Consider the following 19483-nt stretch of genomic DNA (forward strand, 5'->3'; position numbering starts at 1 on the left):
GTCGACTATCTTTTCGGTACCAGACTGAACCTCATCCAGGGACTTGGACCGGGATGGGAGTTGGGGACAGTCTCCCTTGCCCTACTTCACTGCAGCATTACCGTGAGCAGAGTGAAGAAGAATGAAGATGCTTGGTGGCAAAACTCAAACCGGCTGCTGACCCAAGTAGTCTGTGGCCGAGGTGGTTGATAGGGGGGTATCCCCAATCACTACCAAATCATTCCTCAGTCCAAATGTCCCCAGACTCTCATATAGAAGGGGGTAGTCAGAGTCCTCCCGGAATCTGAGTTTTGAGTACACTTTCCTCGAGGTCTTTAAGCAAAACCATTTGCAAATCTTCCCGAATCCCATCTGTTCTATATTGTCCTACATAATATAGATGGCTCTAAGGAGCACCATTCCTCGGTGGCAAGTGAGTTGGCTGGGAAAAGCTCCCCTTTTGCAACCCCAAAATGCAAACATTCAAAAGGATGAAAACACCACCATATTTTGTACGAACTGACGAAACCTCATTCTTCCCACCACCCTGAAGAGGGAACTGCACGCCAACGTGCCTTTGCATCTCTCCGCGCCTTTCCGCCGCCTCCCCGCCCCCCCCGCCCCCAATCAGGTGTCCAGTTTCTGCGCGTACCAGAAACGTGCACCGAAGCAACCGAGTGCGCGTACGTCGCTTAACAAAATAAACAAAATAAAGTAAAATAAAATAAAACAAGCCCCTGGAAGCGAAACGCAATTACCAGGTGGAAGAAGAAAAGGAAAAAGAAAGAAAGAAAAAAAAAAAACAAAAACGCAGCCGGTTTCCAGAGCCTATCCCATCTCGCGCCTCGCAGCGCAGCGCCCCCCAACACTGCTCCGGTTGCGTCGGATAGTGGCAGTGTTGAGCCCGGGAACCCGCGCCCAGCCCGCGGCGCTCCCCGCGGCCGCCCAGTCCCCGCGTCGGGCTCCGGCGCGCAGGAGCCGCTGGGCCGCGAGGGCGCCGGGGAGCGGGAGGGGCGCGGGGCGCGGGGCGCGGCGGCGGCGAGGGGCGGCCGGTCGGCCTCCGCGAACTGTTCTCCTCCTCCCCCAGCACGACCGCACTCCCTGCAATCGATCGAAATCACCGAAATTCACCGCGAGAGGGAGGGTGTAGGGAGCGGTCGCCCGCCGGCGCGGCGGCGGCGCCTCCCCCGGCTGCAGCCGGGAAGCGGCCCCCGGCCCCCGGCCCCCGGTCCCCGGCCCGCGGCCCCCGGCGCGAGCGGCGGCGGCGCCCGCGCCCCCTCCGAGGCGCATCGCGGGGTGGCGGTCCCCGCTCGGCTCGCCGCGCGGCCGCTCCGATCCTCCCCCTCCCCCGCCCGCGCCCTCCCCCTTCCTTTCACTAGGACTCCGGGACTCGGGAGAGGGCGCGGGAGGCAGGCACACGGGCCCGACCCCACTCCAGCGCTCGCCGGGGACGCGGGCGGGCGGGCGGCGAGGGGACGCGGCGGGGGCGCGGGGCGGGCGCGGCCATGGAGCGGCGGCGGCGGCGGCGGCGGCAGCACTAGCGACCCGGGGCGGGCGGGCGGGCGGGCGGGCAGGGCCGCCGGGCGCCGCGGACCCAACTGCACAGCTCAGCAAAAGCGCCCTCGCCCTCCGCGCGCCGCCTCCTGCGAGCCCAGACCCGGCAACGTTTTTTAAAGCTCCAATCCATCCTTTGAAGAAAAGGGGGAAAAAAAATAGCATTGATCGGAGAGACGGGGAGAGAGAGAGAGAGAGAGAGATAGATATATATATAATTTTTTTTTTGGCTCCTGCTAAAATTAGCCGGGCTCGCCGCGCGCCTGTGTGCGAGTGTGTGCGAGTGTGTGTGCGTGCGGGCGTGTGTGTGTGAATGTGATTACTCCAGGACTCCTCGGGCTCCGGAGACGCCATTTTCCCCCTTGATATCTCTCTCCATAAACCGGTGGCGCGGCGGAGGCGGCCGCGCCGGGCGGGAAGCGCGGGGCCGGCCGGGGCGCCCGCCGCTCGCCGCCGCCTCCGCGCGCCCGGGGGCCCCGGCGCCCCCCGAGCGAGGGCGGCCCGCCCGCGGCTCGCCGTTTGACAGATGCTCATCGCCATGGAGTTGCCGCAGCAGCACCTTCGGGGGCTCGGGCGAGCGACGGGAGCCGGGATCTGAGCGAGCGCCGGGGCCAGCGGAGCCGCAGCCGCCGGGACATGGTGAGCACGCGCCGCGACCTTGGCCCGGGAGCTCGGCGCCCAGCCTCCCGCCGCGCCGCGGGGGCCCCCGCACGCCCGGGGCCGGGGGCGGTGTGTGTGCGTGTGCGTGTGTGTGTGTGTGCGTGTGCGTGTGCGCCCCGTATGCAAAAGTTAACGTCGCCTCGCCTCGCCGGGGCTCTGACTTTGCACCGGGCGGGAAGGGGGAGACGGGGGCCGAGGGGGCGGGATGCCGGTCCCCGCCAGGCTGCGGAGGATGGGCGCGACTCCGGCCCGCCCGCGGCTGGGCAGCGATGCTGGCTCGTTCGGAGTGGCCCGTTGGTGGCGGCGATGGTGGAAGCGTCGGGCGGGAGGGCTGGGAGCTTATTGAGTTTCGCCTAATCTGATCCCCCCCCACCCGGCCCCCCCCCCCCCCACACACACACCCGCCTTCTGCACCCTCCCTCGGTCCAGCCGCCGGCTGCCGGGGCTGGCGGGTTTGGCGTCGGTGGAGTGGACTCGGGAGGGGGAGGGGGCAGGGAAAGGGGTGGGAAGGCGGCAGGATATATAGAGATATTATTTTGGGGGGTCTCTTTGTAACTTGCAGGTTAAGTGGAGCTAGAGAGCTACATTGTATCCTAGTTGGATGGGGTGTGTGTGTGTATGTGGGGGGATGTATCAGAATCTAACGTGTCGTTAATAGAAAGAAGAACAGGGAAGAAGTGGTCCAGCCGGCCAAGGTTGGTGTGTGCTTGTGTTGTGGCTCTCGGTGTTAGTCTTTCTCTTAAAATCTTAATCAATGGATCTCAGTCTCTCTCTCGTGCTCTCTCCGGTTTTGGGACTCTGAAAAGACAGGAATTCCCTTAAAAGCAGACGACTGCCTTTTTTTTTTTTTTTTTTTCAAAGCACGCATTGTGTGTGTTTCTAGACGAGCCCTGGGCTTGAGAATTAACGGCAGGCTTCCCCGTTCGGTGGTTTCCAGTGGGAAATCACTCCGGAAAGGGAGCCCTTCAGTATCGATTTATTGTTTTTGTCTTTCAAACCATTATCTCTTTGGCTAAAATACTGTCTGCGAAGTTCCACAGAGACGGAGTCAGGTAAACTGGACCGGGCAGATCTTTAGCAAGATGGTGATAACGGTGATGCTGTTTTGGTTGTCTGTTTGTGATGGAAGCATTGCTGGGTAATAGCAATTTCTGATCGGTAGAGCATGCTGGTTCTAAAAAAATAAGTGACTGCCTAAATGCTGTCTTCCAGTCCCCTTCCCCTACACGCTGCAAACACCCCTCCCTCCCGTGACCCACGCGCTTACAATTCTGAAATCGGATCCCACTGGAAATATTTTCTTTGGAGATCGGAAAGTTGTGCAATTGGAAGTAGAAGATGAGGCTAGAGGTACCGGGGGTGTGTGGGGAGGGGGGTTCTTACTGTCCCCCCTCCCCATGCCGAATTTATTCTTTATGTGTGTCTGTGTGGGTTCTAAGGGTGTGTATATCCATCTAAAAGGACTGTTGAGGGAAGGATTTCCGATTTGTTTCCGCTTCAAATAAACTGTCCTGATAATCTCATGGTTGGCGTCTAATGCTAAAAGGCCAATTTGTGTGTCTCTTTATCGCCTCAGAAACTCTTCCAAAAGGGCGGTTTATTCTCGAATTCTACAACAGCTACGTTTCCTTCCGAGCCCCCACCTCCTACCCTCCACTATCCACACCTCCCCCCACCCCCTAAAGTTTGGCTGGAGTCTGTGGTCTTTAAGGAAATCTAATACTACTTGTTTTCTTCTTACATTATTTTTTGTTCTCTTCCTTTTCATTCCTCTGCTCTTTATCCTGTTTTTCTTCTTTTCCTGTCGATTCGTACAAAAAAACTAGTTTCACAAAGTAGCTGTCACTAAAACTATCTTGCGGTGTGTGTGTGTGGGGGGGGACCCACCTCCTACCCTCCTTTCACACAGGTAAATCTCATTAGCCCCATTCAAGCTCATCTCCATTGGCAAATCGTGTGTGTGTGTGTGTGTGTGTGTGTGTGTGTGTGTGTCTTGGGAGGTGGGGACAGGAGTGGAGTCTAGAAGAGGAACGTGGAGAGGAAGGGTGGTGTTCTTTGCAGGCCACATCTGCAACACTGAGGCCAGACCTGGACCGTCTGGGAGAGTTTCCTTTGCTCACCCCAGTTAGATGTTGTCTGGCTGGGATGGGGAGGCGGGGCCAAACTGGTCAGGGGCGTGTGAGGGAGGAGAAAGTTTGTAGCACTTTAAAATGTAGCCAGTTTACAATTCCTGGTCACTCCCCCCCCCCACCCCTTTCAGTGACTTCCACCATCCAGAGACACCCAGAGGGAGGCTTGATCTCCAGCCCTAACACGGGAGGCCAAGGTTTCAGAGCGAAGTTGAAGATGTTGTGTTCTCCTCTGTCCTTAATGCAGCTGTGCTGCCAGAGAAGGGCGTTAGGGCAGGTCGGAAGGGTATGGTCCAACATAAGAGTATTTGCAAACTGCAGGGAAGGTAGCCTGAGCAGAGAAGGAGACCAGGTACTCCCGTACTCCGAAAATGCGCCTTTGCCCCTTATGCCCCCTCCCCCAGTAAGAGAAAAAATCGCTAGTCTTGGGAAGTTGGATTGGTGCAAAAGCTGGGCTGTGGGCGCTGCTCGCCACTCTCAGTAACCTGAGCTGGGCTGGGGGAGGAGGTGGTGAGGGAATGCAGTCGGGAGCCAGAGGAGGGAAACTGGACTTGTCTCCCGGAGCAGGGCAAATAGACGTGTCACTGGAATAAACAAACTAGAGGTGGGGGAGGGGACAGCGTGTAGTGAACATTAGGGGGAGTGGCTGAGAGGCAGCGGTGCCGTAGGAAGGGGCCACTTCTGGCTTGGGAGAAAATATCAACTGCCTTATATGTTCATAAATGGGCTAGGCAAGTCAAGGAGTGTAATCTGATCTTTTGTATGTTAACATCATAACGTTACATAGGAAGGCGCCGCTGGCAGGCCCAGTTTTGGACTTCACGCTGGGGAATCCTAGGGGTATCCCTGAGTGAACCGGGGAGCCTCTTTGATGCCAGGAGGGCTTCTGCTCCTGCACTCATGCTATTTACAGCAAGTTGCTTTGTAAATCACCTGACCTGAAGGAGGGCTGCCAGAAAGAGAAAACAGTGCTTTGGAATATTTGTAGAATTCCGTGGAAAACGGTAGGTGGGGAGAGGCAGGAGGCAGGAGTTTGCTGAAGAAGAAATAAATAGGTAGACATTTGCCCTGGATTCCTGATTCCGTTTCTGCTGTTATCTTGACTTTCAATTCCATTAGGGGCTGAATCGATACTTCTCTGGCACAAAAATGTACCTCTAGGAGAGTTCTTTCAAGCCAGTCATTATTTTGAGTTGTACTTCAAACTCTGCTCCAGAGCTTCTCCATAATATGCAAAAGGAGGTAGATGAGAGTGGCTGGATGGGACGTCCTTTCTGGATTCTTGCAGAGACAACAGAAACTTGGCTGGGCCTCAGCCTCCCAGAATGCCAGTTTTTCCCTTGGAGACTTGAAGTTTTAATTGAAACCAGAAAGCTATTGAAGGCAGACCCAGCCAATGAAACCTTGTTTTCTCTGCTGCTCAGGAATGGGAAATAAATAATTTTTTGCTGATGGCATTTCAAGTTGCTTCAGTTCTGCTCCTGCCAGAAGAATGGGGTAAATTATTATTAACACATAGGCATTGTCAGGAGTTGCAGTGCCTTAACAAAATGAGATGGTGTTATTGAGTTTACTCAGGGACCCCTCTATGTGGGAGAGGTCTTGGGGGGAGAGGACTGCTCTTGTTGGGGAGCAGGGCAGAAGAGGAAGACTCGTAGAGTCCTTGCCACACATCACTGCGCTTGTTCCTTGGGTTCCTGTGATGAAGAGGACAAAGCCATCCAAGTCCACTCCCATTCTGTGGTCTGTTTTGAAACCTGGGGAGCTTCTTAAAATGGTTTAAGTCAGGATTAGGTGAAGAACACCACCATCCTACATATTGTCATAGGTCTGAGTTTCTTTCAGACCTATTTCAGATGCCCTGGTATTTCACAAACTCTTCATCAAATTGCAGACACTTTGGGAACCCTAGCACCTGATAAATGCAGATAAACACCAATGTGTCCTCAGAGTGTACTGCCTCATGAATACCACCCTACAGTCTTGTTTCACTTTGGATTTTTATTTCCATTTTCACAGTCTTTGACTAGAGTCTCGTGTCCACTTAGACATTCCAAGTTGGGGCAATGTGAAGTTTGGGGGGAACGGGTGACCTCAAAGGATTGCACGCAAGTTACTGGGGCCTTAGAGATCTCATCGGGAATTTTCAAAGGTCTTTCAAAGTTTCTGAAACCGTCAGAGCAGAGTCCCTTTCAGAATTGGTTTTCTTATATCCTTAGGGAGTGCCCTCCAGGATTGAGGGAATTTTTTGTTTTAAGTGGTCTTTGGCTTAGAAACTCACAGTTGACCTCCTGTCCAGTTCAGAGCAGATGATACCAGGGTCAGATGGAGAGCAAGAGCAGCCCTGAAATCCACAGGACACCTTTTGAGGAAGCAGGCAGCCCTGATGATGGATTGTGATCAGCAGAGCCTTGCGAAATCCCTGTAGGCAAAGCCAGCTGAGCTGACCCCAGGCAGGCTGAGGCTTCCACCTTTCCAAGTGCTGGGGAGGGATAAGGATGAATGGTGAGCAGATAAGAATTTCAGAACTTTGAACTTGGAAAAATGTTTCCCTGACCCAACTTACCCCATTGAAAGTACTCCCTTTCATATGCATGGCTCTTTGTTCTTTTCAAGATATCTTCATATCAGATTGGCCTCCTTGATGCTCCTCAGGCGGGAGGCGGGATAAGAAGTGTCTCCCCATTCAGAAGATGAAACTGACAGGCTGACTTGCTCAAGTGACACAAGGTGCTGGCTCACCTGGGACCAGAAGGCTGTGTGGGAGTGTGAACAGCATCACACCTGAAGTGACAAGATCTGCTTTGGATCCTGTCTTCACCACCTCCCAGCTTAATGACCCCTGGCAGGTTGTTTAACCTCTTTGAGCCTCAGTAACCTAATCAGGAAAATAGGGATAAAGATGCTTACCCTGCCTACTTCACAGGGGTTGGGAGGATTAAATAATACCAGCTAATTTCTGTAATTGAACTCTGAGAGGATTTCCATGCTGCCTCTTGGAAACTGGTGCCTAGGATTATTGTCGCCATAGCCTGGAGATTAATAACCCTCTGGTGTGACCAGAAATGCCTACAGGGGCCTTTGTGTTCCAAGACAGTCAGGGAATACTTGTTTTCTGCTCCTGAGTTGACTCATAAGAAAAACGTGTATGTATCTGTTTGAAATCAGTTGAATTATAAGATGCCCTGTATATGCCATGTGTATCTAAGACTCAAAGTCTCAGAGAATATCCAGTTTGGATTCACAGATGTATTGGGGCTCAGGAAATGCTCTTTGCTAGGAAAGAAGGAAAGGAAAGGCATGGAAATGCACAGAGACTCAGGGCAAGGGGGAGAGAACGTGAGAGGGAGGTTCTCCTTAGGGAGCCCCAGTGGCTGAGCAGAATGTTTAGCCTCCCTTAAGAAAAGAACTCCTAGCAGAATTGCTTCTGTCCCAGCAAACCTAGTATGTTGTCTAGAATCAGGAAAGTTCTTCACAGTCCGTTTTCTCTCTGCCTCCTCTGGATTGCTCCTCTTTCTCTTTCCCATGATTCCTGGCTCGCCCTGTCCAGCAGCCTACACCATGCACCTGGCAGTGTTCTCCAGTGAACCTCATTTTACACAACACTTGCTGGCCTCTGCTCCCATCAGACTGGTTTCCTCGCTGCCCCCTGGGCCCTCTGTACACGTATCCACCTCTGCACCTGGACCTTCTCTCTGGAAAGTGCCCCAATTGGTCCCTTTTAGCCAGAGCCTTTACCTCTTAGGACATCAGACCAGCTCTCAGCTCTGCACCCTGGTCTCCAGAGCACTTCAGGTCTAAAGCACTTGCCTGGCAACCGGCTCATGCTGCTTTGCTGTTTGTTGTCACTACCGCCCAAGGCTGTGAGTCCTTAAAGAAAGGGGCCAGGTTGGCCCCACAAAGCCGTGCCCCTCCTTAGGAGTGATTTCTGTTGCATGAATGAATCACAGAATTTATGCAGAGGTAGAATATTAAAGTAAATGTTGTTTAAGGTGTACCAGAGCTCTGTACTGTGAAGCAACACAGTGCACGCGCCTCTTAAACTGAGTGAATAAGAACCACTTATGTTAATGGCTTTTTATACTTTTGGCTATCTTTCAGGGGCAATCACCCACTCTGTCTCCCTCCAAGCCTAAGAGGTAATGATGTTTTACCACATGTACGTCCTAACAGTCACCGATTCACTCATTCATTCAATCAGCAACTATTTATGAAGTGCCTACTAGAGCCCCATCGCCACACTAGTGCACCCAGCTCTTGACTTTCTCTGAAAATTCCAGTTGCATTTTTTGTCCACCACACTCATTTTGGCACTTAACCACGCAATCTTCTTTGTTACTTTAGTCCAAGTGCTTCCCAGCTCCTCGATGACTGAGCAAGCCTGGCTGTGATGGAAAGGAAGCTGGAGCAGAGAAATGCTCTTGGCGGGGACAGGTCCGGGGTAAGGCTCCTGAGAGGCAGGCTGCAGGCTGGGCTGGCCACCCGTTAGGCTATGATGGCCACCCATTAGGCTTTCTACTCCCTAGGCTGAAGTGTCTTGAACTGAGAGAGTCTGATCGCTGTGGAAAGAGGGGACCATTCTGAAAATCTGTGATTGTATAGCTAAAAGGGTCCCAGGAATTTTGAAGCTTTCCTCACCGCCCCCCGCCAAAGCTCAGAGCTCCTCAGACCCATTTAATGGCATCCCAACAACCAACCTAACCAATCCCACTGAGATGTTGTGCACTTTGTGGAGTGCTTGCCACAATGGACAAGTTCTAGAAAGGGAAATAGGGTCAGAGGAAGCTCCCCAGTTAGAACCAGAGAGCCAGATTTAGAGGGCGGGATGGGGAGAGGAGGAGATAGATGGTGAGTTAGGGTGAAGAAATACCCTAAAGAATACAACAGAAAATAGTGTGGAAGGAAAAAAAGGATGGATTCTCTATATCTATTTTGAATGCTAGCCCCTTTTGGTGAGATAGCTCCACTGAGACAAGGGAGATAGTGTAGACAGCTTAGAAAATCTAAAGTATATTCCTTGTCTGGGCTTTACTATTGCCTCCTGTGCCAAGCAGGCTTCTGGAATCCCTGCTGTGGCTGCTCCTTGGATTTCCTGGATCTGAGGGTCTGGGTGTTACTGTTTTGTGTGATTCTGTTGGACATGAAGGCTGAAGCCATGCCTGTACTCGTGGGGTCCTCAGTGAGCTGGTTTTTGTGCATTCTGAGGTCAAAGGGAGTGATGATGCCTAGTTTGTCCAAAGCCAGAAGCCTCTGTGATTTGGGTTGGAGTGGTTGGGCTTTGATCTGAGGCCCTGTGAAAGTTCAGCAGAAATTCTTACTCACCGAGGAGCATGCTGATTGAATATTGAAGAAGAGGAAGTTCTGCAAGCTACCAAGGGAATGGAGAGGAATGGAGAATTGTATCTGCCCTCAGTCTGCTGGGAGACTTCGTAAGAACTCATGAGAACCAGTGGAGGAATAGCAGAGGATGGTCACCTAGGGCTAACTGAAGTGTGGTGGGAGCACAGAGAAGGCCAGAATCTTGGGGGAGTAGGTGGGACAGGGACTGAGTCCTGAACAATGGGACATTCTTGCATAGGTTCAGAGCAGCAGAAGATACTCAACATGGGAATGTAGAAGCAGAAAGAAGACTACTTCCCAGAGACCAGGGTTTTATGGAATGTCAGGTGGCAAGACAGATGAAATGGGATCCTGTGAGAAAAAGGCCAAGGCTGCATGTTGAGATGGGAGCCGTGACCAGTTTTCAGAACGCAAGAGGAATAAATGTGGGGAGGAGAAGGACATGTCAGTCAGAGAACGTTCATAGATACCACACAAGAGAGAACCCTGACAGCTGACTGTCCCATCCACCACTGGTCTTGTCAGCCACCAACTCTTCAGTCTGGGGTTCAAAAGAGGCATCTTTAGAATAAAAAATAAACTATATCAAAGCATTCAGAATGGGATCAGCCACTCTGGGGAACAAAAATGCTCTGATACTGTTGATATTTATCAACAGGAGTTTAATGTATAATTGGAAAAAGACATACAAGTTGTCATAACAGTGCAATATTTAAATGGCAGTGCAAGATTGTCCAAGGAGAACTATCATTAAGGAAGGGAAAGGGGGCTAAAATTTGTTTAGCTCTGGTAGGCCTTGCATCCCCTCTGTGGCAGATGCATAAACATGTAGGTATCAGATTATACTTTATATTCAAATGATAGTGAGAAAAGCAATTGTGGAATAATCAGATGGTTGAGAAGTTGAGAAACTTGAATTAGGAGTGAACAGGTAGTGGGGTCAAAATCCAAGGCCCTTGAGAGAAAGACTTTGTAATTTATTGTTTGTTGGATTGTTTAGTTTATACCCTTTGCCTTTAGCTAAGTCTATCACTTTAATCCCCAATTTACAAATGGCATGGTGGAGGACCAGAGGTTAAGTGACCACTAACTGGGTATTTGAAGACTGGTGGCATTATGAGTCAGTGGAAAGTAAATGACATTTGGAGTCAAAGAGCACTATCTCAGTGATTTAAATTGTCAACTTCAGTTTTCTTATCTTTAAAATGGACACATCTCAGGGTTAAATCAAATAAAAAACTTAAAGCACCCATTATATACTAGATGTGTATAAAAACTTAGGATCATTTTCTTTGCCAGGTGGTTCTCTCTATTCTGCTTGGACAGGAACTATTATGATCATAGTTACTTCTTACAGGTCTACCATTTTTCAGCTGCCTGGGTGCTATTCTGCATATGTTATTTACTGTAGTCCTTGCACAGTTCTGTGAAAAGACAAGGAGGGCAGGTGAGAGAACTGATGCCCAGGGTTAGAAGTGATATGGCAAGTCGGGTGGCAGACTGGTCTTGGAGCTCACATCTGTAGAAGTTGCCAGGGGTGCTTGATTAAAAGGTAGCATCACTTTGTGTTTTAGAGACATTATCATGTAAAAGTTAGAGTACAAGCTTGGGAATCACATAGACCCTGAATTTGATTGTGGATCTAGTAGAAATAGTGTAGGCCCTTGAGCAAATTATTACTCTCTTGGCTATTATTTAAAATGAGGACAGGCCTGTAGAGCAGGGATGCTGCTTCGATTAAACTCCTAATGCCTGTTGAGATCCTTGGTTGTATTTACTCCCCTCACTTGCAGTAAGTGCGTACTTTCCTTGACTCCATGGAGAAACATAGGCAACAGGTGATATGCCAGAGGTAGAGTTTGCCCTACGAACTTGGGGGTTGGCCCAGCAGAGCTTTAGAGATGTCTCCCCAGGGACCCCCAGTCTCATGCTGTTGTGTTATTGGTTCCCAGGGGAGGCACTGTTTTTGAAGCTAGAGCTAGACATATTGGTTAATGCATAATGTGCGGCTTTAGGCCTCACAGTTTGATTCTGCTTCTCTCCCTACCCTGGAGATCCCTGAACACAGGGACCGATCCTTAGTTTTGCATTAGGCTCAGGCAGACCGAGCCGCAGACCCAGCAGGATCTAGAAGGAGGTGGAAAGTACCAGCCCAGCCTTTGAGGATTTGAGGCTTAGCACCTGAGCATGTCAGAGGTGGAGGGAGGGCACAGAGTTTACCTTATTGCACCCCTTTGTTCTACAAATAAGGCTGGGGAGTCCCAGGGAGAAAAAGGAACGTGCCCAAGGCCACTGGCTCCAGTTGGCAGAACAGGGAATTGAGCCTGTAATTTGTGACTGAAGTCAGTCATTTTCCTCTATAAGACAAACTGGGAAGAAGAAGAAAGCAACACTCAAACAACATCAAACACTCAGGTTAGCAGGTGCAAATTAAACTATTTGTATGTGCTTCCCATTGTATAGGGAGATTGGGGAGGTTGGCCTCCAACCCCTGTCCCTCAGGCTTTCCTTGGGATCTGTGAAGAGAGGCAGCAATTAGCCAAATACTAGCTTAGATGACACAGACCATAGGAGGAAATCAAATTTACCAAAAAATTTGAGCGTCCACCAAGGTGATCCCAGCATGTTCTTTCATAAATATCTTATTTAATCTTCAATTACTTCTCAAAACAACCCTTGAGGTAGGATTATAACCCAATTTCCAAATGAGACTTGAGCAGTGTAAACATATTTTCTAGGAACGGTTACTAAGTGGGAAAGAGAGGCTAAGTAAACTAAACATATGACATCAGATCGGTGCTACTTCCATTCTTCTTTTCAAGGGGAAACATGGCTTGACTCTCGCTGTCGGATCCTTACTGTGTGTGCTCCTTGCACTCTGAACTGTGTGGGATATCTGTGCAAAGCCCAGCCCCTACCCTTGTGGGGTTCCTGGTCTGAAGGGAGGGAGAAATAAGTACAGAGAATATTATAATACAGTTTGCCAAATGCTTTGGTAACAGAACGCCCAGGGGAGTGAGAGCAAGACCATCTGTGAGTGAGTGTGTGTGTGTGTGTGTGTGTGTACATAAGGGAAAAGGAATGGAAGAGGAAGGTTTAGCTGGTCTTTATGAAGGATGTGAAACTTGACCCAAATCCTGAAGGATGACTTAGAGGTGACAATGTAGAGAAAGGAGGAAGGACAGCGGGAGGAATTGGTAGGGAATCCCATGAAGCCACGCAAATCAGGGGGTGTCAGGGAGCCACTGCTCAGCAGACACCATTGGAGAATGTGGTGAGCGCAGCACTCAGGGAACGCTACTTGGAGGCAGTGATCATGATCAGGAAGGTACCATCCAGGTACATGGTATAAAAAAGCCACTGAGTCTGACTTTCATTCTTTGCTGTGGACCAATGGTGTGTTTGTAGGGAGAGCTCGGTGCAGAGCCAGGGAAGGGTTGTCACTTGATCAATTTATCAGTGTTTGTGGAGCATTTACTCTAGGTGTTTGTGTGGCAGGAAGGATTTCAGGGACACATCACTCTAGTCCCAGGCACCTGAATCAAATGGCTTTTGGTGGCCGCTGACACAGTCTCTCATTCAACATTTACTCAGCGAATAATTTGGAGTGTCGCCCCATGGATCAGGGGCTGTGCCAGGCTCTGGGGATTCCATGATGAGCCGAACAGACATAGCTTTTACCCTCAGGGGTTTATGGTCTAGTGTGGGAGGAGACAGGGTGCAGAGCTGCAACCAACAGTGGCACACATGTTTATAAAATATAATAAATTCCAGTGAAGAAAAGCTCAATGCTTTAAAGGCACAATGTAGGGAGTCCTGATCTGGTTGTGAAGCTCAGGGAAGTGCCGTTTGACTGGGGCCTGAGTAATGAAGATCTTAACTCAGGGAGGCAGGAGGAGGTTCCCAGGCTAATGCTAAGTCTCTCAAATGGGAAAGGCCTCCTCTGACTCCCCATGTAAATACCTTAGCTGACATAAATATGAACATTCCTTCACCCCCAAAACCAAAGTCAGACTGTCAATCTCTTAAAAGAATATGAGAAGGGATTCTTATAATGTTAGGCCAGTGAGCCTAGGTTGAAATACATTAGCTTCCCTATCCGTAGTTAGGTAGGATTACACTCCATCCTTTTACACCATTTGCCTTCTAAGGTCAGAACCTCCTAATTTCCGTCAATTAGAAAAATCGGCAGTCATCCAGTCTCCTGTATGGGCAACTTTAAGAAGACAACCGAAGATGGTCTCCTCCCTACCATCATTCTCCATAGTTTCAAAGCCTGTAGCTTTCAGGAAACAAGTGGAAAAGAGGGAAGGAGGGAGATTTGGGAGGAGTGGAAGCAGGGCATTGAATTCTGGGCAGAGATGGCTCCTCGAGTCTGCTCTGAGGGACACACAAAGAGCACGTGTCATGGTGCATAGTGGGGATTTCCGCTCTTTAGAGTTTCAAAGAATCTGGCAGAAGAAGTCCTCAGAGTCTAGCAAAACAGTAGCAGGTAGGTGTCTGCTGTCAGTGGTGTTCTAGTAAATGCTTATACTCCGTTCTCCAGATTTGTGTTTAAGCTGTGATCTGTGGAGTTTGCTGATTCCAGTGGTGTAAACACTCCTACCATAGCTGATTTTCAAGCTACCAGCCTGACCCCATTGCCTGTGGAGCTGGGAAGAGAGAGACAGTGGATGGGCTCCCAGGAGCCCCTAGAGGCTGGCTGTAGCACAGAGAATCTGAGATGTTGGGATCTTACTGTTCACAGAGAATCTGAGATGATGGGATCACTGATAACCACAGTGGCCTGAGGTGAGGGTTTGACTGCCTTCCAGGTGGACAGAACGGAGAGTCAAAAGCTGCCCCGCACTTTCTGTGTAGGTCATGACAACTTGGTACAACACTCTCCTCAGAGAAGCATGAGCAAAGAGAACCAACATGAGGCTTTGGAGGGAAAAACACCCAAGTAAGGTAAAAGGAACAGTATCATGAAAGTTAGTTACTGTACCTGCAAAATAAGAATTTTAGGAAGCTGTTGGCAATGTGAAGAAGCTTGACCCCTGTGGGCTAGGAGCAAAGGAACAGGGAAGAGAGGGGGCTCAGAGGAGAAGGCATCAGTTAGCTGGAAGGAGGATGATGAATCCTGTAGAAAAAGAGGGCCTAGAGATAAGCTGTGGAAGAGCAGAGTGAGACATCTATGGAAAATAGAATTAAGTTGCTACTATGGAAGGTAGTTTAGGGTTTGCTCTCCCACAATGTGAAATCAAAAAATAAAAACAGCGAGAGAAAAAATGAGGGCAATGGAGGACAGAGATGGGAGCTCTCAAGTGAAGATTATAGGGAAAAACTGAAAAAGAAGCCTGAACCATTGAATAGAAAAAATATCTAAAGGAATGATTGAAGGGGATATTCCCAAATGAGAAAGAACCTGCCTCTGTCTATCCAAAAGGTTCAGTGTGTTATGGAAAAAATAGAAGGAAAGACACCTACACTACACTCATTTTGTCATTAATAAAACTCTAACATAATGGAAGGATAATCTTTGACTCTAAGAGCATAAAACAAGTTGCCTACAAAGGAAACAAACCAGGCTGGCCTCCATTTTCACTTCTGTTACTTCAAATGTTAGAATACAGTCTTCAGAATTTTGAGGGGGAAAAGTCCAGAACTGAGGATTATGCTTTTACAGGTAAAGGTGGAAGAAGTGCCTCATGGGGATTTGCAGAGCACAGAACCGAGGTGGGCCTGCAGGGAAAGAGTTCTGGGGCATTGGGGAAGGTCAGGAATGAGGCAGAGGATTCTTCCTATATTTGTGATTGTTTGCTTTTAAGACTGTATGGGGTGCATGTATTTTTACTTTTGTAAAAACTATATTTTTTATCTTTTTTATTGTTTTTAAAACAATTTTATTAAAAAAAGATAAAAACTGTAACCTAATAAGGTAGGTCCGGAAGACATTTGTTCCATCTTATTGATGAGACATTGAGGCTGAGAGAGTGCTTATGACACTCTGCTAGGCATTGGAATTGCAGGCATGAATCAAGTGCCACCTACGTGTGTTCTTCAGTGACTCAGAACACTGCTGTCAGGGAGGAATATCTTTAAACACAGACTAGTAGTTCTCACTGGTCAAGGCAGGAGGTAGGGGTAGGCGCATACATTAGGCAAAGCCTAAGCCTATCAGAATTATCTGGAGGGCTTTGGGGAAAGCCAGAAGGCTGGACCCCACTCCTGGAGCTCTGATTCAGTAGGTGGGGCTCAAGAAATTGCACTTCCACCGCCAAACTCGGGGATTAGTAAGAATTCCCTGAGACTTCGGGATTAGGAAAAATTCTTCCATCTTGCAGATTTGGAGGGTACAGAGGATGTATTCCTTGGGACTCATTTAGGTTATGAGACACATCTTGCCAAGCCGGTTCCCCCTGGTCCCTTGGAGAAATCATCCCAAAGGTCCACACTGTCTAATCTGGAGTGTCCCCACAGGTCCGTGGCTTTTTCAGTGTAAAATTAGAGTCTTGAGTCTGGAAGAGTCCTTGCTCCATTCATTGCTGAGGTAAGTATGGAGCAAGGGACTCCCGGTGGCCTGTGTGACAGTCACCATGAATGGCAGAGGCAGGAGGAGAGGGCAAGTTCTGGGACTCCTCATCTAGGGTTCATTGCCAACCTCACCACCCTGCTTCTTGCCCCCATTTCCATGGGGCCTGCTGAGCAGTTATTTCCTCAGCAAGTTATATTACTCCTAGCCCCCGCCCCCAGGTCCTACAGGCAGCCACGAAAGGGTTAACTGGAGTTGGACCAGGAGCCTGAGCCAAGTACAGAGTGTCCATTGTGCACCCGCCCCTCCGCCCCCTCCGGAGGAGTCACTGACTTCTGGAATGTGACAAGGCAAAAGGTTTTCACCTTGCTTTGGCTTCCCTCCTCTGTTGAGCGTGCGGGTGGGTGCGTGTGCTCACGCTCACATGTTGGCAGGGGTGGCCCCTCAGGAGAGCTCTCACTTGTCTCCCAGACTCACCAAAAAAGTGAACTGTGAGTTTGGGGGTGGCAAGTACGTGCCCGGAGAAGACCAAAGGAGAACAACAGCTTTGTGTGCTGGTGAAGTAAACAGACAGGTTAGGTTTCTTTGCTCTTCACTTTTGAAAGCTGCTTTTGGTTTTTTTAAGGTGAGGGGTGCATGTGGACGTGGGGGGCTGGATCACAAAATCCTCAGCCTAGGCCAGGAATCTTGCAGAGGGGCACTCGGATGGGCTGCGCTGCAGGTGGAGTAGTTGGAACCGCAGGACTTGGGATAGCTGTCGGGGCTGATTCATTTCCATTCAGAAAGAAACTTGAAGTCCTTCAAGGGCCCAATCCTGCGCTGTGTGCTGAAGCAAATGTAAGAGCTGTATAGCCACAGTCGGGCTCGGCCCGCGACTGACCTGCAATCGAGTAAGGAAAATAAGCTATGTGTACTCGAAACAGCAAGAAGACGATGCAAGACTAGTACTTAGGGGCAGGCTATACAGCCGGGTGCAGTGTCAGGCAGGCCAGGGCATGGATGCTGCAGTCCAGAGTTTATAAAATGTTGCTGTGCACACAACTCCAAGGTTGGGCTTGGGCACAACCTTGAAATATGGGAAGGCTTGGGATCTGTTTGTTTCTTTGTTTGTTCATTCCTTCATGCAACAAACATTTGGAGAGGGCCAGCCGTATGCTGGTCATTGCATGGGTTGGTGGCGGGGGATATAAGAAAAGATTCTGTAAACGTAGAATTGGAAACAATTTCCGTGTGTGTAATTCCACTGTGGAGATAGGTTTGACTTGAACAGGGAATGAGAGTTGGTGGCTGATGAGCCCTAAGACTGGATTCTTAACATGAGACCAGGGCGCAGACTCTGGAAGTGAGGTTGTTCCTGAGCACAGGGCTGATACGAAACTGCATTACTGTTTGATCTCTGGTATTTATCATGTCATACTCAGCCCGCCCTGGTTCAGGTCCTTATGCAACGAGAGCTGAATTTCAGCTGAGCGTCCTCATGGTTCTCCTGCCTCTAATATCAGGTTCCATTAATTCATCCCTTACACTACATGCCGGGATTATCTTCCTGCAGCACAGCTTTGGTAGTGCCCCTCTCCTACTTGACATCCCTTAAATGGCTTCCAATTACCTGTACGATAAAATCCAGCTCATTAGCATCTCCTGCAAGGGTGTTCGTGATCCGGCTGTCACCTTTTGTCTCTGGCTTTACCTCTCACCAAGCTGCATCTCCTATTGCACCTCCTGGCTGAACATCAGCATTGTCTTCCTGAGCATGACCCTGCAAGCTCCTGCCCCAGGCCTCATGCGGTCCCTTTTCTCCTCCTTCTTCCCACTCTCTCTGTCAAAGCCCCTGAAGGTCAGAGCAGCATTCTGTGCTCTCCTTGAAGCTGTCCTTGGTACTTTCCCATCTTTTTAAGTCCACCTTGCCCGAGTGGGAAATATTTTCTCTCTCCTTCGTTTCTCTCCTCTACTAGAGGACGTGTATATATCTGCTCTGTTTTGGTTATTTTCTAAATCTTTTTTCAAAAGTATAAGCTCCCTGAGGATGAAGATTGTATTTCCATTGCCCCCCCTAGGGTCTTGACAATCCGTTGGGTTTTCATTTTTTATAGACTTCTTACAACTTGAGGTTTATGTTGTGTAGTCTCCTACGTCAATTACTTAATGATTTACATCATCAAATATAAGGAACTCTGAAGGGAATCTTCTTTTTAATGGAAGACACTGTCTTCATAAGACACCCATTTCACACTGCTGGCCATTCCTCTAAAGTTAGATTTCACCTTATTTTATGTCATCACAGGACCTGCCATAGACCTTCAAAGTCCCAAACGGATTTAGTTTAGGAACTTTTAGTGGAGAACTTGCCTCAGTTTTTCCCCCAACACAAGGATAACTTCGTAGGTATGTAGCAGGGAATTAAAATGTAACCTTGAAGGTTCCTGCCAGAGGAAGTAAACTGCTGGACACTACCACCACACAAAAAACATGGCTTGCAGTTTGGGTGGATTTGGGGTACAAGCTGAGAAGGGTCCATTGGACAATTGCTGCTTGACAAACAGGAACACGTTCTAAGGCATTTGGATGTCTCCTCCCCCAGCTAGTGTGGCACTCAATGCCAAAATGAATGTTGACTTGAATACGACTTTTTAAAAGTTATATAAAGTTTTGGGGAGTTTGGCAGATCAGTCTAGATGAGACAAATAATCTTCTATGTAAAAAAAAAAAAACCTCCAAGTGTTGTCTGGTCTATCTGCCCTCCTAAGTGTGCCCCTTTTGTAGCCTGGGGCACAGGTGGCTGTTCAGTCATTATGAGACAGATTCAGTGAAGATGCTCTCACTCTCACTCCGACAGCCTCTTCTCTTCTAGAAATGCTGCGTTCATTGGGTTTTCCCCTAAGAGGAAGCAGTTGTAAATGTGTCTTTCTGTAGGGCCGAGCAGTTTCCAGGAGCCGAGTGTGCGCCTGGGCTTCTCTGGGGAGCAGGTTCATGTTGGAGCCCTGGCAGCCTTGCTGGCTAGCTTCCTCACAGGATGTCAGCTGAAAATGTACGGATTCCAGAGGGAGAAAATACGTGTCCGGTCTCCAGGCTTCATTTCTGGCTGTTCTGAATGTGTCTTTGCAGTTGTTGTTGGTCATTTTCTGGCGGGCACATTTGCTGGCTCATACCTTACATTGCTAGGCTCCAAGGCAGAAACTGAAGGCTTATAGTAATGTCTTCTGCTGGGGAAACCTCAGCATTTTGAGCCATTTAAGAAGGCTTGAGTATGATCTCACCTACAGCCTCAGGGTGGAAGGAAATGATGTCTTGAAGTTTTGTGTGGCCC

General features: G+C 49.4%; 1 protein-coding gene across 6 annotated transcripts in view; it reads left to right on the forward strand.

Moving 5' to 3' along the window:
* Positions 1–2012: 2012 nt before the first annotated feature.
* The window catches only part of SETBP1 (SET binding protein 1), a 358380-nt gene continuing 340909 nt past the window's right edge, over positions 2013–19483 (forward strand). For 5 of the 6 annotated variants that reach the window (XR_012032575.1, XM_072829431.1, XM_072829440.1 and 2 more), the window contains exon 1: positions 2013–2172. The gene's annotated coding sequence lies outside the window, so the exon portion shown is untranslated. Of the gene's footprint in view, positions 2173–2739; positions 2889–19483 lie in introns of those variants that run through there. The other variant, XM_072829433.1, reaches the window with a different exon arrangement.

The sequence above is a fragment of the Canis lupus genome, chromosome 6 (genome assembly GCF_048164855.1).
Source record: "Canis lupus baileyi chromosome 6, mCanLup2.hap1, whole genome shotgun sequence".
Taxonomy (NCBI): Eukaryota; Metazoa; Chordata; class Mammalia; order Carnivora; family Canidae; genus Canis; species Canis lupus.